The following is an 8,941-nucleotide window of genomic DNA, read 5'->3' as shown; positions in this document are numbered from 1 at the left end:
ATCGGGTTTTTTTTATTTTTTTTCTTGTTCGTTTTTCAATGCTTTGCAATCCACCAAATGATTATGTTAACTAGTATTTGTCCTTCCTGTTGGTTCTCGAGAAGGTAAAACAATTCCCATCTACTTGTTTTGACAATTCCCATCTACTTGTTTTGATGTTGAAAAAGAACCCCCAAGAAAAAGTTCTAAGATTTGATACAAAGTCGATGGGAGCTGACTCTTCCACAGTTAAGACACAACGATAGTAATAACTAATAAATAATAGTAGGCCAATCTACGAAAATAAAAATAGATCACTTAAATGTGAAGCTTCTAAAAGCAATCCAATCATGAAATTATTCAGAAAGTCATATCAATGGCAAAAGCCATCATCAAAGAATCATGATAACTGCTGCATTATATCAATCTTTGAATACAAATACAAAAGGGAGTTTGGACTTGCTAGTTAATGCATTTATCATTACAAATATAAGTGGGAGTTTGGACACGCTAGTTTATGCATTTATCATTACAAATACAACAAGCATCTGGGAGCTAAAACCTTAAGTAAATACAAAAATGGTTAAAGTCATAGCATGATTCATCTTCCTCAATAAATACACTGACAAGAATATCTAGCTCTTAAAACGGAAGACAAATGTAGGCTCTGTAATTTCCACAGAATATAAACTTACCCTTCGGGCTCTTAAGATGCTTGCGGGAATAGTATCTTCTGCCAGCTACAAAGTAAAGATATGATACCTAGGTTTGGTTTTCAATGGTGTGATTTGAGGTGGAAAACTTGGCAGGCCGGCTTATACAACCTCTTGGTTGAAGCCTGTTCAAACTTCTTTGAGGCAGCTTCATTCTCTTCTAACCTATTCTGAACAAAATATCTTATCCACCAAGATGAGCTTCGCAATTTGGCCTTCACAAAATGAACATTCTCATGTCATGTTCAACAAGTCAATGCTGCAAGTAAATTTTCTTTAACAGGAACCACAACATAACAACAGTTGCACAACAAAGGCACAAAAAGCAAAGACATCTTTGAAAAGCACTGTTAAAGTAATCAATTCTCAACCATCACTTTCCTGGATATCCTATTCTTAATTCAAAATATATAATTACTTAGTTTTCTGCTGTATATATCTGAGAAAAGCATCTAACTCTTTCGTTTAATAAAATTTAAAAATATTCATCCTTTTACTTAGATCAATTTAACAAACAAATAATAATTAATAATTTTGTCCAAACCATTGAAATTTATTGATAATTTTCATAACCTTGACCTCAATTTTGTTCAATTTAACTTCCAAGAAAACTTTGGGAAAGGAAGGAAACAAGATTCTTCAAACACATGCTGAAATCAATTATTGCAAGAATTCATGGTTCAGTTTATTTACCTTAATTTGTATGCAATCAACCAAAGAGTTTAGTATTTCACAATTATTTATAAAGTCTTTTAATGACAATTTATAAATTTACTTCTCTCAAGTTTTTATTCCATTAAATACAAAATCAGACAATATGGCCACAATGTCTTAGAAAAAAATTGTTTTGCTCAATCATAACCCGTTTGTTTATGTTAAAGCAGCTTATAGTGCACTGACTTGTAGATAAAGAAATGGCATCAGAACATCTCTATAGCTTTTCACAACATTGCTGATAGTTTACTTCACAGGTCTGAAATGCAGAGTTACTATTTTTCTTTCTTCCTTTTTTTTTTTGGGGGGGGGGGGTTGTGGGGGGTGAGGGGGGGATGTTGTTGGCTAGGATACTGCAGCTATATGCCAACCTTAAGTGCATTAATTCACCAATTAATGATTCAGCAAAAAAAAACACATAACAATTATACAGTTTTTCCTTCTTTTATTAGTAGAGGTCAGGCCTTGGTTTGAAGGCAAGTGCCTTCCACCAAAAGCAAAAGGTCATGGGTTTGAGTCTGAGAATCAACCTCTCCTAGCTTTGTGCACTTAGTACAACCTTTTGTTCTTCCTTTACTAGTAAGAGTTACACACACCCAATGTGTTGTGAACCCACAGCCTCACCCTCCATCCATTCTTGTGGAAGGGAGAAGTGTCATTTGAACCATAGCTCTTAGGAAATGAACAGTTTTTCAATTACGTCATCTTTTTCGAATCCAGGCCACATGTTGCCAAATTAAATTGCACAACAATGGCAATAAAGAAGCCAAGAGCTTTGTAGCTCAACTGGAACCTCCTAGTATTTTCAATGGAGTCATCCAAGATTCAAACCCCCCACCCCAACTATTGATGTATCCATACACCAAAAAACAAAAACAAAACAAAACAAAACAAAACAAAACCAATGACTAAAGAACATTTAGAAAAACATAATCACTTACTGGACAGCCAAATTTGGACAACTCCGCACCTTTCGCTCTACGCTGACCTGGATAACCTACACGTGGAACAAATCACCAAAATTTTAGAACTTTAAATCTTTTTGTGGTAAATAAAATTTAAAATAAATGGGGGGAAAATGACTAAGTAAAGATAAATTTTGCACGTCTGTGTCTATTACATTATGTCAAGTCCTTTTGCCATTCAAAAGATGATACAGCCTAGGTCACTGATTATGATGACAGATATCAAGGGGCATATCTCTAGAAGGGTACAATGCTTATTTAATTTGTCCCTAGCAATTAGAATCATTAAGCTAAATGTGAACAGTACTAGGGTAACTCCAAGAAGGGTAAAATACAATTAAACCAGATCCTGAAAGTTGAAAGTAAAGTCAAACTATCACAAAAGTGAGAATTGACAATTACAGTATTTACATAAGGGAGAGGGGATGGTGGTAAAAGCTTGTTCGAGAGAAATTCAAATATAATCAATACAAAAGCTTGAGCCATCCAAACGGTAATGTCATCCAAGAAAAGAACTGAAATTGTTCAGGATACATAGAACAACCCCCCCAAGTCCCCAATTTTTTTGAAGGAAAGAGGGGGGGGTGAGGGGGAGGGGGGGAAGATCATTGTTGTTGCTGCACAGGAATTGCATTCTGGGAAGGGAACATGGCAAAAGAGAAAGAACAAGGGGATATCACATTGTCATTGTTTTATACGGTAGACTTCAGAATAACCATAATTACAAGTGAGTACAGCACCAAAGTTATTGGCCAATTTTTAACGGTAAAGATAGCAAAAGAGAGAACACTTGGGAAGATGACATAATTCCTTGTTCAGACAGTTCACTGAGAGTAAGAATCTGATGACAATCAAACATAGCAGCAAAGTTTTTCAGTAATTTTTCTCTCCTATAGTTCCCAAAGAAACAAGCTAAGTTAGAATATCAGCCATCAATTTGGCAAACCTGGTCTTATTGATCAAATGAAATCAGCTGAATCAGCCCCCATTAGTGTCATCAACTTCTTGTTCATTTTAAGTTTTCAACTAATGAGCACAAAATGTTTCACAACCTGAAAGTGCATAAGCCTTATAAGGAATTACCAGAAAATATAACCACACCATCTGCGGATACCCTCATCAACTCTGGAAGGGTTTTGTTGAGATACTTTGGGGACAGGTATTACAATGCATCTGACACTATAACAACAGAAAATGATTTTGGCCTGTAGGGCAAAGAAAACTTGATATCAGCCACCCGTACAATGCCTTTACGCACAAGACTCCTGCAGCTGGCATCAGTATCATCTAATTCATATGGTTCCACACCCCATGCTTCAGTATCCTCTTCTTTCAACAATTTAGATACCACCAGACAGGTATCAGGGCCCACATGCAACACTTTATGCATGCTGTCACCATAAGCTTTCTTTAGAATAGGAAATGCTCTCTGAACTTCTAATGTACATGAAACACCACCTGCATATTTGCACTCGTAATTTGTTAAGTTAAAAAATAAAAAATCATCTCCCAAAATTTGCATTACTAAAAGTACTAAACAGTCAGACAAATACTGCAGAGATTAGCGATGCTTACAACCAGAGGACAGTGCATGCAAACTACATAAATATAGTAAACAGATAGTTCAATAATCACCTTTTGCGTACTTCTATCCCAACTCGATAAGATTCAGATTTCACTACATATTCATTAGATTGAAAACCCCAAATCAGGGTAAGATGGATGTCAATCAGGATATTAAGAATGATTGGAAAAACCATGTAAGACCTCAAAGATTCTTGAATATAGATTGGGAGGAAGTAAAGGGCATGAGGCCCCACAGTTAGGGAAACTCATCCTCCCTCTCAAAAAGATTCCAATTTTATAGCCCATCACTATTTCACTCCATTCATCCTCCTATTATTATAAACCTTAAGCCTCTAACAAGTCAACCTTTAAAATCATTAGCAATCACGCAAGAGAAAGGAAGAGAGAGATCCAACATCTATAGGCATGTGCAGTACTCCTGTATAATACATACTTCAGAATGAAGGCAACGCTGCCCACAAAACATATTGTGATACTAGGATCCATAAAGACAGGAGTATAAACATCATTTCCCATTCATCGTAGAATTGAAAACTATGTTATCATCCATATGCCTAAGGAAAATCAAACCACCACAAATTTCAGATGGTTTTTAATACCAATCCCATGGATAAACATGTGTGCTAATATTTTAATGAAGGGAGGGAAAACAACTAAGAAATTCAATGGATCCAGTGTACATGAATCAATAAACAATAACCTTCACATACTGCAAAACACTCAACAGTTGCATTCAATATGCAAAATCTTTGAAGAATTGAAAACCTATAACAACAGGAGTACAAGACAATGTCAATAATATTTACCTTCAACTTTACTTACAACTTCTATATCACCGCTTGGTTCACCTGTCATGCAAAATCCATTGAACAAAAGACATGTCATAGAAAGTAAGACTGACCTTGGAAACAAAAAGAAAATGAGATTATCAAACTTAGTTCATGAACCTTCCTTTATTTTTTTTTTAGTTTCTTTTTTCTTTTTTTCTTTAGCTGACCCACAGCCTGCGGTCAGACATCCAACTTACTTAAGCATTCATTGGCTTGATAAGAGTAGAGACAAGGAGAGGTTCATGAAACTTTTTTGTTCCAAGTATTCAAGTGCACAGACTACATACAAACCTGAACCACTATAGAAATAACCAATAACAAGGATTGCGCCCTGAAATTTTCAAATAACAGTTCTATCAATATTTTTCATATAGAAAAGCGGCCAATTTAGGCAACTATATTAAACACAAGCATGTTGGGAATAGACAGTCATTGCAGAGAGGCATGGATAAGAGAGACTTAGGTAGCTATATTTTCTCACTAACAAACAAATAGAATTTGTATTTTGTACATTAATTATTGCTGGAGAATAATTATGCGAAGGAGAAAAATAATAAAGAGGCCATAATGAGAACAAAAGGTACCACAATGACTAGTCCGATAGATAGTAGAGGTGATGAGCGTGATTTGGACTGCACCGCACCCACAAATGGGATGTTTACACCATCCCCAATGCGTCGAGCAGGATTTACTGGCCTCCTTGACATAACTTTATAATGGTACTGAGCCTACAAAACCTAGCATAAGTTGAAAAGAATTTTAAATAACGGTGTTTCCTTTGAAAAAACTTCTTCAGTTTTAGAATTTTTATTAACTCAATAATATAGAGAAATTCCTATAATCTGATCTCAACAATGTTAACCTTCATAACAAATATATCCTTTATACAGGCAAAAACACGGCCTCATGGCACCTGTTATTGAGAAAAAAGAAATTTCTAACCGTATTTCAAATTCTAGAAGGATACACGCTTTGCAAGCATAAGCATATATTATCAGCTAATGGAATTGCTTGGCACAAGTATCAGTCAGGTAACTGATGTTATCATGGACCTTTTCAGAAAAATCAAAACACGGCGACATTAGTATAGCTGCTTCATCAAAACCATAAATTGGCAACAGATTATGCATGTTGTGTGTCTGTGCTTGTTATATACATAATGCCAAGCGCATCCCAAATGGTAAGCATTTTTCTTTTATGATTAGTATGTTTCTTCCTCTACGTTTTTTTCCTTATAAATTTGCACATCTAATAGATCAAGTCATACACATTTTCCAACTCTTTGAACAATACTACCCTACTATTTCTTTGTATAATCTATAAAATTACTTCCAAGTTGTTTGTTGCATATCATTGTTCTTCTTGCGGTATCTAATCTTTTCGTCCAAACACACCAGAATTATAGCTATCTAAGACTACCATTGATGCCTTGAATCATGATGTCACTCATGCCCACTATCTCAAAACCAAAGCAAAACATGCCTAACAAACAAATTCACTCATAATGAAGTAATCACCAAAAAAATGTTGTCATTGACAAAAAAAGCATCCAAAACAACCTTCACATTCACACCAATCCAAATCAAATCTCACTATGCAAAAGCCAACAAATTGCCCATAACAAAGCTACTTAGCACACCCACTTCACTTTTCTCTCTCAAACTTCACTTTTTCACCACACCCATTTCTCTCATTATAACTCTCATCCAAAAAAGATCCAAAATTTCAATACCCATTTAGCAAAAAATGACTACAACAACATAAATGTTGCAGAAATATATGTATATCACAGTGCCAAAGAAACACATCAAAAGCAAGGTATATATTACAAAGTGTGCTAAGCAAGATAAATAATAACAAAGAAAGAAGTTTGAAGAAGAGGGTAACCTGGATTAAGAAGAATACAAAGCTGGGTCTGAGAGATCTCTCAGAGCTCGATCCAGATCTGTGCTTGCTCTTACTGTGTCGGCTTAACAAAAAGAGAGGGAGCTCTGTGAAAATTTTAGATACGTTTATTTCTTTTTAATTATTGGATAAAAAAGTGTCAGATTTTCTTTTTCTTTTTCTTTTTCTGTTCTTTTTCTTTTTTTAATTCTTGGCTTATTTAGTTATTTATGAAAGTTACTTTTATTTCCGTAGGAAAAGAATGAGCGGCAATAGGATTGATAGATAATCGATATTAATTTGAATCTTTTTTTTGCTCTAAAAAAATATAGATTTTTCTTTATCTAAAAAATATTAATTTGATTTTTTTTTCTTTAGAAGGATTAATATGGTAATTTTAAACAATATTTTTTAGAAATATAATATTTTTTAAAAGGTTATATATTCGCGTAACAATTTCAATACAAAATTACATTTTTCATTTTTCAAATTTGGAGAATTCAAGTACCCTATTTTAGTGTTTCAAATTTTCAAATTTGAAAAGTATAGCAATTTAATCTTACCATTATATTTCATTATAATTTTTTTTACATAACTAATAGTGATGTCCAAATTCTATATAGAAAGTTGATGACGTGACTACATTGCTAATATTTTTTTTTTAATTTGAGGGATTAAAATAAAGGACTTTAAAATTGAATGATCAAAATAATGTGTGCCCCCAATTTGAAAAGACAAAAATACAATTTACCCGTATATGTACAACTATCTTGGTGAGTGTAGTCAAATTCATAAATAATCCTTATGCTTATCCTCATTTTGTCTAGTACCTAATCCATCTATATCTATTTGTGTTTTAGGTCAATATTTGTTTTGTTTTGTTAAGAAGCCTTTGGCCCATCTTTCTCTTTTGTTCGAACCTCAAATGACCCATCCTTTGTTTGCCTATGGACCTATCCTTGTTTTGTCAAAATAATAATTTAAAATTTTTTGAGTTTACAAAATGATACAGACACCATGCAAGAGGTATGTTGATATTTAGTGGGTTTGTGATCTAGATCAATCGTGTAATAAACTTGTACGTACACGTTTTACAGCCCAAGCTCAAGATGTATGGGATCTTGACGCAATGAGCCCAGTACAGTAAATTTGTAGAGAGTGGGTCGAAAAACTAGGCCTAATAAATTTGACAACAGTTAGTATGGATTTAAAAGATGATCAAGTAAGAACAAGGAAAATAGAGTTGAATGAATTCACTGTCTGAGAAGGTATTTATTCATACAAATTAATAACAGTTAGGTACAAGTACAATTTTGATTGATATAGTATTCTTTCTCTATTTTTCCGATCCCTTCCTCATGGAGGGTCTCTTACATTATATAGCTCCCTTTTGGACTATTTTGATTCTACACTTGTTGGTCATCTGAGCCCTTATTTGAGTACCTGTCCCATCAGACACCCTCTTTGGCTTTCTGTGAGTTGTGATAGCTAAGACAACACTATTCAGAGGTCTTCTCCACATAAATGCGGCCAGAAAAGTAGCTACAATGCATTCAATGCAGTGGTAGCAGCTTTCCCTTAGATATTTTTGGGTTCCTCTCCTTCTCGTATATTCATGATACACGTCCCTATCACTAAAGCTTCATGGAAGGTCACTCTGATCATTGGGATACATATTTGAGCTGTACTTATCGTATCCGAGAAGATATTCCTCCTCGGACAACTTTCTCATTTGTATCTTACTCATTAAATCTTAAGCCTGAACCGTTCATTATCATTCATTCCTCTTCGGACCTCTCACGCTCTCAGCCAGAGCCCAAAGCCCAATATATAATTTGGGCCCTTAATCCTGCAATAGTCCCTCAAAACTCCAGTTTTTTCCTCTCATCCGAGGAGAAGACTAGGGTTTTGAATTTTTAAGAGTTAATTCTACTTGATCCTTTGATTTACACATGTGGAAGTGCCGTTTTACACTCCCCATAATTGTTACTGACGCTTTGAAGCCCGCAAGGCACCATTAATTGCTCCAGGCAGCGCTTTTTTCCCCAGATCTAACAATGAGATGCATATCCAACAGTTGATCTTTCTCTTGGAATTTTGAGCGGGATAACTCCCACTCATTTTCACCCTTTATAGCCTTGAAAGAAATCATTTTCCCTTTACGAATTTTCAAGTTCTCCAGAAATCTCAAACACTCCAACTCACCAAAATCTCTACACTCCTAAGTTTTCCTAACTCTTTTCCTTAGGAAAATTTTAAAAGATTTTTC

The 8,941-nt window shown here is 34.7% G+C and overlaps 1 pseudogene; it reads right to left on the bottom strand.

Moving 5' to 3' along the window:
* Window positions 1-352: 352 nt before the first annotated feature.
* On the bottom strand, window positions 353-6,810 carry LOC115968907 (annotated as a pseudogene).
* Window positions 6,811-8,941: the final 2,131 nt, after the last annotated feature.

The sequence above is a fragment of the Quercus lobata genome, chromosome 11, assembly GCF_001633185.2.
Source record: "Quercus lobata isolate SW786 chromosome 11, ValleyOak3.0 Primary Assembly, whole genome shotgun sequence".
NCBI classification, from domain to species: Eukaryota; Viridiplantae; Streptophyta; class Magnoliopsida; order Fagales; family Fagaceae; genus Quercus; species Quercus lobata.
The sequence above is the reverse complement of the archived record's forward strand: the minus strand, read 5'-3'. Positions and strand labels throughout refer to the sequence as shown.